General features: G+C 47.7%; 1 pseudogene; it reads right to left on the bottom strand.

The window, feature by feature from the left end:
- Positions 1 to 215: 215 nt before the first annotated feature.
- Positions 216 to 2,750, bottom strand: LOC112077664 (mineralocorticoid receptor-like; annotated as a pseudogene).
- Between the last annotated feature and the right edge of the window lie 10,060 nt (positions 2,751 to 12,810).

A 12,810-nucleotide genomic window follows, 5' to 3' on the forward strand; every position in this document is an offset into this window, starting at 1 on the left:
AAGCCCAACATCCCACTGCTTTCCTTTTCCAAGCCTTTTCCAGCCCTTTCCAAGCCTTTTCCCAAGCCTGTTATTAGTATTTTGGTAGTCCCGACTCGGAGCAAACGCCCTTCTTAACCCTCGGTCCTGAGCAACATGGTCTTTAAGTCAGACACACTGTCCCTTCATTCATCCTGTCACACTGTAGTAAACAGACTCAGTTCACCCAAAAGCTACTAGCAGGGAGCATCTCTCTGCACATGAGAGCCTTGGATTATACCACTGGGTGTGCTTTGTGCAGATGCTGTGGACAATCCATCACGTCTTATACACAAGTCTAAAGTAACATAACAGTTTCTGAGCCAGCACTCTTACTGTACTGGATTGTGCAGCAGCGCTACAGTATCCACAATGCTGTTTGTTTCTCCTTCAACTTTTCTATATTGAAAGTAACAAACATTTCTGAGCCAGCCAGCCGCTTTACTGTGCTGGAGTTGTGCAGCAGCACTACAGTACCCACATGCAGTTTGTTTTCTCTTTAAACGTTCTATTTGAAATAACAAACATTTCTGAGCCGGCCAGCCGCTCTTACTGTGCTGGAGTTGTACAGCAGCATACAGTACGCACAATGCAGTGTTTTCTCTTTAACTTTTCTTTTGAAAGTGACAACATTTCGAGCCAGCCAGCCGCTCTTACTGTGGCTGGAGTTGTACAGCAGAACTACAGTCACATGCAGTTTTGTTTTCTCTTTAAACTGTTCTATTTTGAAAGTAACAAACATCTCTGCAGCCAGCCGCTCTTACTGTGCTGGAGTTGTGCAGCAGCACTAGAGTACCCAATGCTGTTTGTTTTTGTCCATACATTGATTTCTTTCTTACTGACATGCTGTCTGGCATGCAGCCGTGACCTGGATAGCCTTCTCCTTGACCTGCGACATGCGGGCCGAGATTTCACGACTCCATTAACGCAGTAACAGGCGAAATTAGATTCAACAAGGGTTCGTCCCGTGATCCCTTGGGTCGTGCCGTGAGAAAGACATTGTCCCTGCGCTCCGATCTGGTAGTGAAACGAGTGTCCGCCTGAATTAACACCCACAATGGCCGAGGTGGGCACAACGTTGTTGTTGTTCTCTTGGTAGTAGCTGCCATCGTTGTTCTCTTGTTTAACTTTAGAAGGAGGTTGTGGGGGAACACGCCGGCTTCGTAACTGCCATTCATCTCCGTGCCCGGAGGTCCAAGATCCCAGAGAGACTGTATTCGTCAATGTTGTCCCTCAGAGACAAGTAGGTGATCTCGGACGGACCTGACTGGAAGACCCATAGAGTGTTGCTGCTGCTGCTCAGTGTAGCACTGAGGATTCATGCATCCGCCGCCATCTTTGTTTGGCTCACTTTTTATCTGTGTGATGAAAGTGAGCCATTGCCGGGGCAGCCGGTGGCCTGGTTACACTTTGGTGTTTGGCTACCATTACCAGACACATGCTCCTATAGTCCGTGTCGCGGTTCATTCTTGATGAACTTACCATACCATGTGGTCCAGGCCTACGTTGAACATCTCCCCTCCACGCTCTCACCCTTGGGAACTCAAACTCCTTGAAGTCCTGCTGTCTCTTCGTCCTCGGGACTGTTGGATCATTCTGGACAGGCCCAGTTCACTAGCAGGGCTAGACACAGCAACCCACCCCCGCCGCCAGAGGGGTTCCTGGGGCTCAAGGACATTGCCATGGGGCCCCCTGGCGGACTGGAGATAGATGATGAAGCCTCATGTTGTTGGTGCTGCCAGTGGGGCTGGAGACAGACGATGACCTCATGTTGGTAGAGGTGCTGCATGACGGTGGGGAGCGCACGCTGCTCATGCTCTGGGGGCTGGAGATGGCGAGCGCATCACGTTGAGTGGGCTGGAGGGGAGGCGACCCCACGTGCTGGAGCCTGCGCGGGCTGCAGGTGACCGAGTTCCTCCTGTGGACGTGGTTGTGGGCCAGAGCTGATGCCGACAGCGTTATAGCTGGTTGACGGGGTTACTGAGGTCGTACAGGCGAACGGCCCCAAAAGCAGGTGGGGCTGGTGGGTGACGAAACTAGGTTGTTGCTGCCCCGGGGCTGGAGATGGAGCTGGGCGTCTGGGGCGTGCAGGACAGAGACGAAGCCAGAGACGGCTGACCCTGCTGTGGTTCCAGATGAGCAGAAATCCCGGGTGGAGCTTGCGTGCTTCGGGAACCCGTAGAAGGGACTTTCACCTTGGGCTCCCGCGGACGCAGCACACTGGCTGTCCGAACAGGGCGCCCGAAACTCCCGCTGGGTACATCTTCCCGCGACTACAATGACCCCCTGTTGGCCGAAAGCCGCAAAGTCTGTGGCCTCCCTGGCCGCGTTCATATACAAGCCCATGGACTCCAGCACAGTTTGGACAGCTCCTTGGAGTCCATCATCTCTGGCTTCTCTCCCATGGAGGGAACTGTTAAGAGGAGGGGAACAAAAGGCTGGTGTTGGTTCTGGGTCAGTTTGAGCAGTAGGATGCTGCTCTGGCTTCTTCTTCTCTTCGTTGTTATTGTTACTCTCCTTGCTGTCGGCCGTGTGTGCTGCTGGGGGAGCAGCTGACATTGACTATGTCCATCAGGACATCATGTTGCTGTTCAGGTCAGGCTGTCGGCTCCTCGGCTCCGCTGCAGCAGTAGTGCTGCGGCACTGCTGGGGACATGGGACCATCTGTTCTTCTCTGTGTCCGTGGATCCTTCGAAGAAACTTGGTATCTTTTGGTCTCCATCGCTGGTCATATGATTTACCTGCAGGTTGAAGGAATACTTAATTAGATGAATGCTGTTTAAATATGATTCAAAGTGGTAGGGTATTTTTTATGCATTATTCACATATCATGCAAAAGCCGCTGGAATCTCACATTGGCGAAGCTAGAGCTATGACGATAAAAGGCTGTTGAATTTAACAACGAATAATTTATTAATCATGAACAGTGTAAAGTATTATACTTATGGATGGCGATTTCCTTAAGATTGACTTAAGTGTGGTTTTATAGCGGGAAAATTATGCCAAACGTCGATCCAGTATCCAGTTAAGTATCCTTTTAAATCAGCAAGCATGTTCTCTATCAATCAAGTCATATTCATTTCTGGAAATCATTTAGCATTCCTCCTCCCTTTGTTAACTGTTTATTTGCTTTGGTTTTTAATAAGAAGTTCCCTGAAATGGTTATATAGGGGAACTTTGTCCTAAGGCATGATGTCCTAAATGGACCCTATTCCCTTTAAAGTGCACTACTTTTGTCCAGAGCCTTATGGGGGAATAGGGTGTCATTTGGACAGCCTAAGTCATGTTTGGAGACGTGAGATTCTCTGGGGGGGGGGGGGGTGGGTCATAGACGAGTTATAAATTGAGTTATTATAGATTGGTCTTGTGCATGTCTGAGTAATAGTTCTAGTGACTCAATTCCCCATCAGCACTTAACTACATAACAAGTTCCTTCTGAAATGCCATTTCTTTAAATGTATGACGATGATCATTTCTAGTTTGCAGATTAATTGCCACTAACTGCTACTGTTAAATCGCCAAAGGGTCAGTACAGTTAGATTTTTTTTTTTAAACAATGACCGTAGCTTTACTAGTGTTGCATTTCCTCCTCTTGCGGCCACTGCTCACTTGGATAGAGACAGAGCCCAGCGTCCACATAAACGTTTCAGCACGTCCGATTCACGGATTGGTCCAGACTATTCTGTCAATCCCCTATGATTTTTGTCCAGACACAACATAGCTGCGACAGTAACTTGAAAATGCGTCATCTGTCTTTGAGCGTTTCTGAGAAACATAAGAACAACTTTCGAGAATAAGTCACATGCGGCAATAGTTGATCCAGCATCACATTTTTAGCCCTTTAGTATTATGCGTAATGTCTTGGTTGTCCTAAACTGTATGCCCTGGTAAACCTTATGTTTTAGCCTATGTAAAGAGAAGGACTAAGAAAAACAGTGATATTTGAGTTGAGGTGACCTATTACGGGTTAGGCTATACTAAATGAGAAGCCTTATGAGACTAGGAATAGGTTGTCGACGCAGCAACTACAAAAACAGGTAGGCTACCATGCCAGGTTGTAACGACAGATGAAGGCTATGCAATATTTTTGTTGGGGCAATCTGATCTACCAAAATGACATCACAGTTTTGAATTAGATGGGCAACATGATCGAAGAGTGTGCAAGAATAATTTCAAAGTGCATTAATGAGTTGAAATGCAGGTCATTTCAGGACAGTGCAGTTCTGCATCACATCATGAGCAGCGCGTACTCGTTATCCAGATTAATTGTACTTTTTTGTAAAAGAATGTAATATTTCTACTGGAAATGTCGCTGGAGGACACAAGAGTTCAAAGGTTGTATTAACTGATCTTTGGAAAAGTCATAAACAACTGATGTTAAGTTTAGATTCCATAATAAATAAATGCGCCAATAGCTGCTGGCGCAAATAAGTGAAATTATTATATTAGGCTATTTTTATTGTTTGAAAGACTAGTTGTATTTATAGCCTATACTTGTAGGTCACGACATCTGCCTGAGCGTGCCTGTCCCAGCCCTCAGGACATAGTTCAAAGTTAAAGATTTCCTGGGGATAATTCAGGTGACAATTAAAGTGATGTACATTTCGTTTAGGGAGTTGACATATTAACCTAAGTATTATAATAACCACAAGTCGTTTACCTACCTCGAGCTATATCATTCTGCGCCCTTACCTTAATTACGACATTCAGATGTGTCAAGTGGCTGTGTTGCTGGGCGGCAATAATCCAGAAGAGAGAATGYAGACACGAAACCAAGCCTGMACCTTATTTCTTCTTCTTTACAATATCCCCCACTTCAGCTATTCTGCATTTTCTCTTGCTATACATCCACTAGTTTCAGTTCTGACAGCTCAACGCACAGAACAGTAGGCTAGAACTCTGCTGAGCTGCGTAGCCTYTATCACTCGTAATCCTCAACATCAAGACGCTGCTTTGACACACCAATCGAGAGCAACATATAGATCGGACGCATCAGATATTCTCACATTCGGACCATAATTCCGCAGATTTATGATTTTCTAGCCCTTCGATAGAATGACTGATAAAAACAGCGAAGGAGTCAAACAGACTTGCAGTGCGACGTCATTCTGTGCACATGAACCCTCCTTCTGTAACGAGTGCAATACACACTCTGAAGGGGTGGCGGGGACGAGAGAGGGAGAGTGGAGGGGAGGGGAGGGAGGGGAGTGCGTTCGGTCGCAGGCTCCTGAGCACAGGTACTCTATTGCGCTGGAAATAGGGCACCTTTACATTTGAAGTATGGTTGAGTTTCTCAGTTTTAATACTTAATACTCAAAATGCTTTTTGGATAGGAGGAAACCCGTCTCAAGAGCGTTGAACAAGATGAAATAAACATGACAGCTGTCAAAAAACTGTTTAGTGTAGAACAGAATAATACATTGCAGTAGGCTATAAATACGACATTTACTAATAGGCCTACATTCAACATGAATAAAATACACAGTAGCCCTATTCATGTTGCAAAAAAAGAGGTATATTATGCATRGTTTACCACTTTGAAATCTCTGTATTGCTCTTTGACAATGGCACTGTGCTTTGCAAGGCTGACATTTTGCACATTTATCTGCAATAATGTGCTGGTGTGAGGTTTTACTAACTGTATGCCAACTTGTTGTTTGAGTACTAGACAAAAACACCCKCAGACCCTGAAGTGGATATATGTTAAAAACTGTCTGACATATAGGGCATAGGCCTAATGAGACTGTTACAACTTCCCCCTTGGCAGGAACTGGCTGCATAATCTACTCTAGCAAACCTTCCTTAGTCAGAGATAGAGTTATGAAGATCAACAACAGTAAGTTTTAGTGCCCATGAATCATAAATAAGCGATCAAATTAAGAGCCTTATGATGATATATGGAGCGGAATGATACATGATAATACACAAGTCTTGTTCAGATGATAAAACCATTCTGCTGTGTAGTGTTAGCAGAGTGAAATCCAAAACAGGATGTTGGTGGCGTTTCCTCTGACTACATCCTTTGATCTGGAGACTAGGAGTGTATAATTAACCCAAATATATAAAATACCAGCACACTGGACACGCCACTCAGTCATAGAGGTGGAATTCAGGATTTCTCTCGGACTTTATAGAGGAGATACAGTGGAGCTCAGTTTATTACAGTATGCAACATGTTATGACTGGAGAAATTGTGTCCACAGGATGGCGCTATATTTCAGTTTCTGATCTGACACTCCAAACGTTATCAAATCAAATTGTATTTGTTCACATGCGCGAATAACAAGAAGTGTAGACCTTACAGTGAAATGCTTACTTACCAGCCGTTAACAACAATAAAGTTTTAAGAAAAAGAAGTGTTAAGTAAAAAAAGAAAAAAGAAAGTAACAAACAATAAAGAGTAGCAGTAAAATAAAAATAGCGAGGCTGTATACAGGGTGTACCTGTACAGATCAATGTGCGGGGACACCGGTTAGTCGAGGTAATTGAGGTAATATGTACATGTAGAGTAGAGTTAAAGTGACTCTGCATAGATAATAAACAGAGAGTAGCAGCAGCGTAAAAGGGTGGGGGGTCAATGCAAATAGTCTGGGTAGCCATTTGATTAGTCTTCAGGAGTCTTATTGCTTGGAGGTAGAAGCTGTTGGACCTAGACTTGGGCTTCGGTACCTCTTTGCCCTTGCGCGTAGCAGAGAGAACAGTCTATGACTCAGTGGCAAAGTCTTTTACACTTTTTAAGCCTTTCCTCTGACACCGCCTGGTTATAGAGGTCCTGGATGGCAGGAAGCTTGGCCCAGTGATGTACTGGGCGTACGCACTACCCTCTGTAGTGCAGTTGTAACGGATGTGAAATGGCTAGCTAGTTAGCGGGTACGCGCTAGTAGCGTTTCAATCAGTTACGTCACTGTGCTGCTAAACCTAGAAGTAGTGTTGCACCTTGCTCTGCAAGAGCGCGCGCCTTTTGGAGCGATGGTAACGACGCTTCGTGGTGACAGTTGTTGATGTGTGCAGAGGGTCCTGGTTCGGCGCCGAGGTCGGGGCGCGAGGGACGGTACTAAAGTATACTGTTACATTGATGCTTGTTGACCCGGATCACTGGTTGCTGCGGAAAAGGAGGAGGTTGAAAGGGGGTGAGTGTAACGGATGTGAAATGGCTAGCTAGTTAGCGGGTACCGCTAGTAGCGTTTCAATCAGTTACGTCACTTGCTCTGAAACCTAGAAGTAGGTTGCACCTTGCTCTGCAAGGGCCGCCGCCTTTGTGGAGCGATGGTAACGATGCTTCGTGGCGACCGTTGTTGATGTGTGCAGGGGTCCCTGGTTCGCGCCCGGTCGGGCAGGGGACGTACTAAAGTTATACTGTTACACCTTGCGGCGGAGGCCACGACAGTTGCCAACCAGGCATGATCACCAGTCAGGATGCGTCTCATGGTGCAGCTTGTAGAACCTTTTGAGATCTGAGACCCATGCCAAATCTTTCAGTCTCCTGAATGGGAATAGTCTTTGTCATGCCCTCTTCACGACTGTCTTGGTGTGTTTGGACAATGATAGTTTGTTGTGATGTTAACGACAAAGAACTTGAAGCTCTCAACCTGCTCCACTACAGCCCGTTGATGAGAAGGGGGTGTGCTCGTCCTCCTTTCCTGTAGTCCACAATCATCTGCTTTGTCTTGATCACGTTGAGGGAGAGGTTGTTGTCCTGGCACCACACGCGCAGGTCTCTGACCTCCTCCCTATAGGCTGTCTCGTCGTTGTCAGGGATCAGCCTACCACTGTTGTGTCATCTGCAAACTTATGATGTGTTGGAGTCATGCCTGCCTGCAGTCATGAGTGAACAGAGAGTACAGGAGGGACTGAGCACGCACCTGTGAGGGGCCCCCGTTGTGAGGATCAGCGTGGAGGATGTTTGTTATCTACCCTTACCACCTGGGTCGGCCCATCAGGATCTCCAGGATCCAGTTGCAGAGGGAGTTTTAGTCCCAGGTCCTTAGCTTAGTGATGAGCTTTGAGGGCACTATGTGTTGAACGCTGAGCTGTAGTCAATGAATAGCATCTCACGGTGTTCCTTTTGCCAGGTTGAAAGGCAGTGTGGAGTGGAATAGAGATTGCATCCTCTGGTGGATCTGTTGATGCGGTATGCAAATTGGAGTGGTCTAGGTTTCTGGGATTGTTTTATTTTTTATTTACCCTTATTTTACCAGGTAAGTTGACTGAGAACACATTCTCATTTACAGCAACGACCTTGGAATATTACAGGGAGAGAGGAGGGGGGTGATGGTGTTTATGTGAGCCATGACCAGCCTTTCAAAGAACTTCATGGCTACAGACGGTGAGTGCTACTGGTCGGTAGTTATTTAGGCAGGTTACCTTAGTGTTCTTTGGCACAGCACTATGGTGGTCTGCTTGAAACATGTTGGTATTACAAACTCAGTCAGGGACAGGTTGAAAATGTCAGTGAAGACACTTGTCAGTTGGTCAGCGCATGCTCGGAGTACACGTTCTGGTAATCCGTCTGGCCCTACGGCCTTGTGAATTTGACCTGTTTAAAGGTCTTACTCACATCGGCTACTGAGAGCGTGATCACACAGTCGTCCGGAACAGCGATGCTCTCATGCATGTTTCAGTGTTACTTGCCTCGAAGTGAGCATAAAAGTAATTTATCTCGTCTTGTAGGCTTGTGTCACTGGCGGCTGTTTTTCCCTTTGTAGTCTGTTATAGTTTGTCCAAGTCCTGCCACATCTGACGAGCGTCAGAGCCGGTGTAGTACGATTCAGTCTTAGTGCTCTATTGATGCTTTGCTTGTTTGGGATAGCGAGATTTCATATAAGCTTCCGGGTTAGAGTCCCGCTCCTTGAAAGCGGCGGCTCTACCCTTTAGCTTAGTGCGGATGTAGCCTGTAATCTATGGCTTCTGGTTGGGGTATGTACGTACAGTCAAGTTAAAGTTGTCATGATGGTGTGACATGTTTGCATCTTTGAGATAACATTCTCACTTTTGTATATTTTTTTTTAAGTATTGGGCTGGAACAAAAACAGTTGTACCCAGTGGGCTGAATTCAGTATCCCCTGATCCCAGTTCAGTTTCCCCTGAGCCAGACATAACCCTACAGTTGTACCCAGTGGGCTGAATTCAGCATCCCCTGATCCCAGTTCAGTTTCCCCTGAGCCAGACATAACCCTACAGTTGTACACAGTGGGCTGAATTCAGTATCCCCTGATCCCAGTTCAGTTTCCCCTGAGCCAGACATAACCCAAATAAGAGAATCGGCAGCTGGAGTCAGTGGAGAGCAGTGGAGGCTGGTGGGAGAGGCTATAGGAGGACAGACTCATTGTAATGACTGGAATGGAATAAATGGACCTGAGTAAAACGTGGTTTCCATATGTGTTATGTGTTTGAACCGTTCCATTTAATCCATTCCAGCCATTACAATGAGCCGTCCTCATATATAGCTCCTCCTACCAGCCTTCACAGAGAGAGAGAGAGAGAGAGAAGAGAGAGAGAAGAGAGAGAGAGAGAGAGAACCTGTATTTACAGGTTCATTTGAGGGCCATGACCAAGGCGAAGCTAGCTACAGTACATCTACCAGCAGACAGTGTTGAGAGACGGACAGACAGAGCCCAACCTGCAGCCTTGCCCTGGTCTGCTCTGCTGGCTGTTAACCCTGCATGGTTGGAAACCTGCTTAAAAGAGCAGGACATTTGTTCCCAAGGAGGAGAATAACCACCACAGTTTCCCGCCTTCGCTCTGGCAGCCAGGCAGCTCTTCCTCATTTATCTCACAAAATGGCCGGCAATCAATCCCTGCCTGCTTTAGGTACAGACCAGATCATAAACATGTCTGTTTCGTGATGGGTTAAATCATTTATCTGGGCTTATGGATCTTTAAAGGCCAGGTTGCAATTTAATTTGCCCCCCAAAAATGGAATATACACCACTTGTAGATGGCAATACCCCCCCCCCCGCCAAAAAAGGTGTGTTTCTTATAGTTTTTACATTTTTATTATGATACATGACCTTTAAAGTCTTTGGCGAACTTTCACTGTAAGGACTTCACTGGTATAAATCAATGCATTTACTGTATATAATTTCTGATAATCAAGGTTTTACAAGTTTCTGGGATCTCACATGCTTCAGGCACTAAACCTGATGTATTTTATGAAGCAGATTCAAACTAGCTGTGTCTAAATCTGCTCTAAGATTAAGGTCTGTTTACTACAGCAGGAAAAAATCCTGCAGAAACCGAAATGTTTATTATTATATGGATTATAATTAATGGACATTTTTGTAGGGGTTGATCATTTTCGTAAGGGAAATGATGTCTGAAATTGGAAATTACAAACTTCAGAAGCGTTTTTAAATGTCAGAGTCTAGGTGATGTGGGTAAGACGGAGTCAGGCGCAGGACACAGAGATGAGTAATAATAGTAACTTTACTCAAAAAAAATCTTCAACAAGGAGAACGAAAATCCAGAATCACATAAACGAGACAAACTGACAACAATAAACATGCACAAAACCATGATGGCTCCAGAGGGTTAAATAGGGAAATAATTCAAAGTAATGGAACCAGTTGTGTACAATACAGACAAAACAAATGGAAAAATAAATGTAGATCGGTGGAGGCTAGAAAGCCGGTGACGTCGAACGCCGCCCGAAAAAGAGAGGCACCAACTTCGTGGAAGTCGTGACAGTATCCCCCCCTTTGACGCGGCTCCAGCAGGGATCCGGGTGGAGACGGTGAAATTCCTGCAGTAAGGAAGGTCCAGGATGTCCGCCACCGCACCCAGCATCTCTCCTCCGGAACCGTACCCCTCCCACTCCACGAGTACTGAAGGCCCCTCGCCGACGCCTTGAGTCCATAATGGCTCGACAGTAACACCCGGGCCCCCTCGATGTCCAGAGGGGTGGAGGAACCTCCCGCACTCAGACTGCTGGAGCGACCAGCCACCACCGGCCTGAGAGAGAGCACATGGAACGAGGGTTAATACGGTAATCAGGAGGAGCTGTAACCTGTCAGTCTCCTCAGGACTTTAAATGGTCACAAACCCGGACCCACTCCGCAGGGCAGGCGAATGGTAGGTTTCGGGTCGAGAGCCAGACCCTCACTGCGGTGGCGGTCGGCGCTCGCCTTCTGCCGTCTGATGCCCGCTGCAGGCGCACATGGGCAGTGTCCCATGTTTCTTCTGAGCGCCGAAACATTCGGCTACCGCAGGTGCTTCAATCTGGCTCTGATGAACGTGCCAGGACCGGCTGATAACCTAGTACACATTGAAAAGGAGATAGGTTAGTGGCGAGGGAGTTTTGGGCCATCACTGCCCAGGGGATGAAAGTGCCCACTCCCCCGGTCGGTCCTGGCAATAGGACCGCAGGAACCTACCCACATCCTGTTAACTCTCTCCACCTGCTCCACTTACTCTGAGGTGATGCTGACCGAGACCCCCAGGCGTTCCATAAACGCCCTCCAGACCCTAGACGTGAACTGGCGACCCCGATCAGAAAACTATATCCTCAGGCACCCCGTAGTGCCGGAAGACGTGGGTGAACAGGGCCTCGCAGTCTGTAGAGCCGTAGGGAGACTGGGCAAAGGAGGAGACGGCAGGAGTTAGAAAACGATCCACAACAACCAGGGATCGTGTGTTCCCTGTGACGGAGGAAGATCCGTCACGAAATCCACCGATAGGTGTGATCACGGCCGTTGTGAAGGTAGGGTTGTAATTTCCTCTGGGCAGGTGTCCAGGTGTCTTGCACTGGTCGCACACCGAGAAGGAGAAACATAAACCCCACGTCCTTAGCTAAAGTGGGCCACCAGTACTTCCCACTAAGACAGCGCACTGTCCGACCGATGCCAGGATGACCAGAGGAGGGTGACGTGTGAGCCCAACAGATCAAACGATCGCGGACATCAGACGGAACATACGAAGCCCAACTGGACACTGGTTGGGAGTGGGCTCTGTACGTAAGCTCGATGTCCGCGTCCACCTCCCATACCACCGTGCACCAGGCAAGAAGCCGGAAGTATGGGAGTGGGATCCGTGGACCGCTCCTCTGTGTTCATACATCCGGGACAGTGTGTCTGCCTTAGCGTTCTGGGAACCTGGTCTGTAGGAAAGGGTGAAAACAAAACAGGTGAAAAACATGGCCCACCTTGCCTGACGAGGTTCATCTCCTTGCCGCCCGATGTACTCCAGATTGAGGTGGTCAATCCAAATGAGGAAAGGGTGTTTAGCCCCCTCAAGCAATGCCTCCACGCCTTCAGAGCCTTGACAACAGCCAACAGCTCCCGATCACCCACATCATAGTTTCGCTCCGCCGGCTGAGCACCTTCTAAAAAAAAGCACAGGGGCGGAGCTTTGTGGCGCCCGAGCGCTGAGACCACAGCTCCTATCCCGCCTCGGACGCGTCCACCTCTACTATAAATGCCAAAAGGATCAGGATGAGCTAGCACGGGAGCCGAGTAAACAGAGCCTTCAGGTGACCAAAAGCCCTGTCCGCCCCAGCTGACCACTGCAGTCGCCCGGTCCCCCTTTAGCAAAGAGGTAATGGGAGCCGCTACCTGACCAAAGCCCCGGATAAACCTCCGGTAGTAGTTGGCAAACCCTAAAAACCGCTGCACCTCCTTTACCGTGGTTGGAGTCGGCCCAATTACGCACGGCTGAAATGCGGTCCTTCTCCATCTCCACCCCTGTTCGGACAGGCGGTACCCTAGTAAGGAGACGGACTGTTAGAAGAACAACATTTCTCAGCCTTGACGTACAGGTCATGCTCCAACAGTCGACCAAGCACCTGCGCACCAGGGA

This window comes from Salvelinus sp. IW2-2015, unplaced genomic scaffold, assembly GCF_002910315.2.
Source record: "Salvelinus sp. IW2-2015 unplaced genomic scaffold, ASM291031v2 Un_scaffold4810, whole genome shotgun sequence".
Taxonomy (NCBI): Eukaryota; Metazoa; Chordata; class Actinopteri; order Salmoniformes; family Salmonidae; genus Salvelinus; species Salvelinus sp. IW2-2015.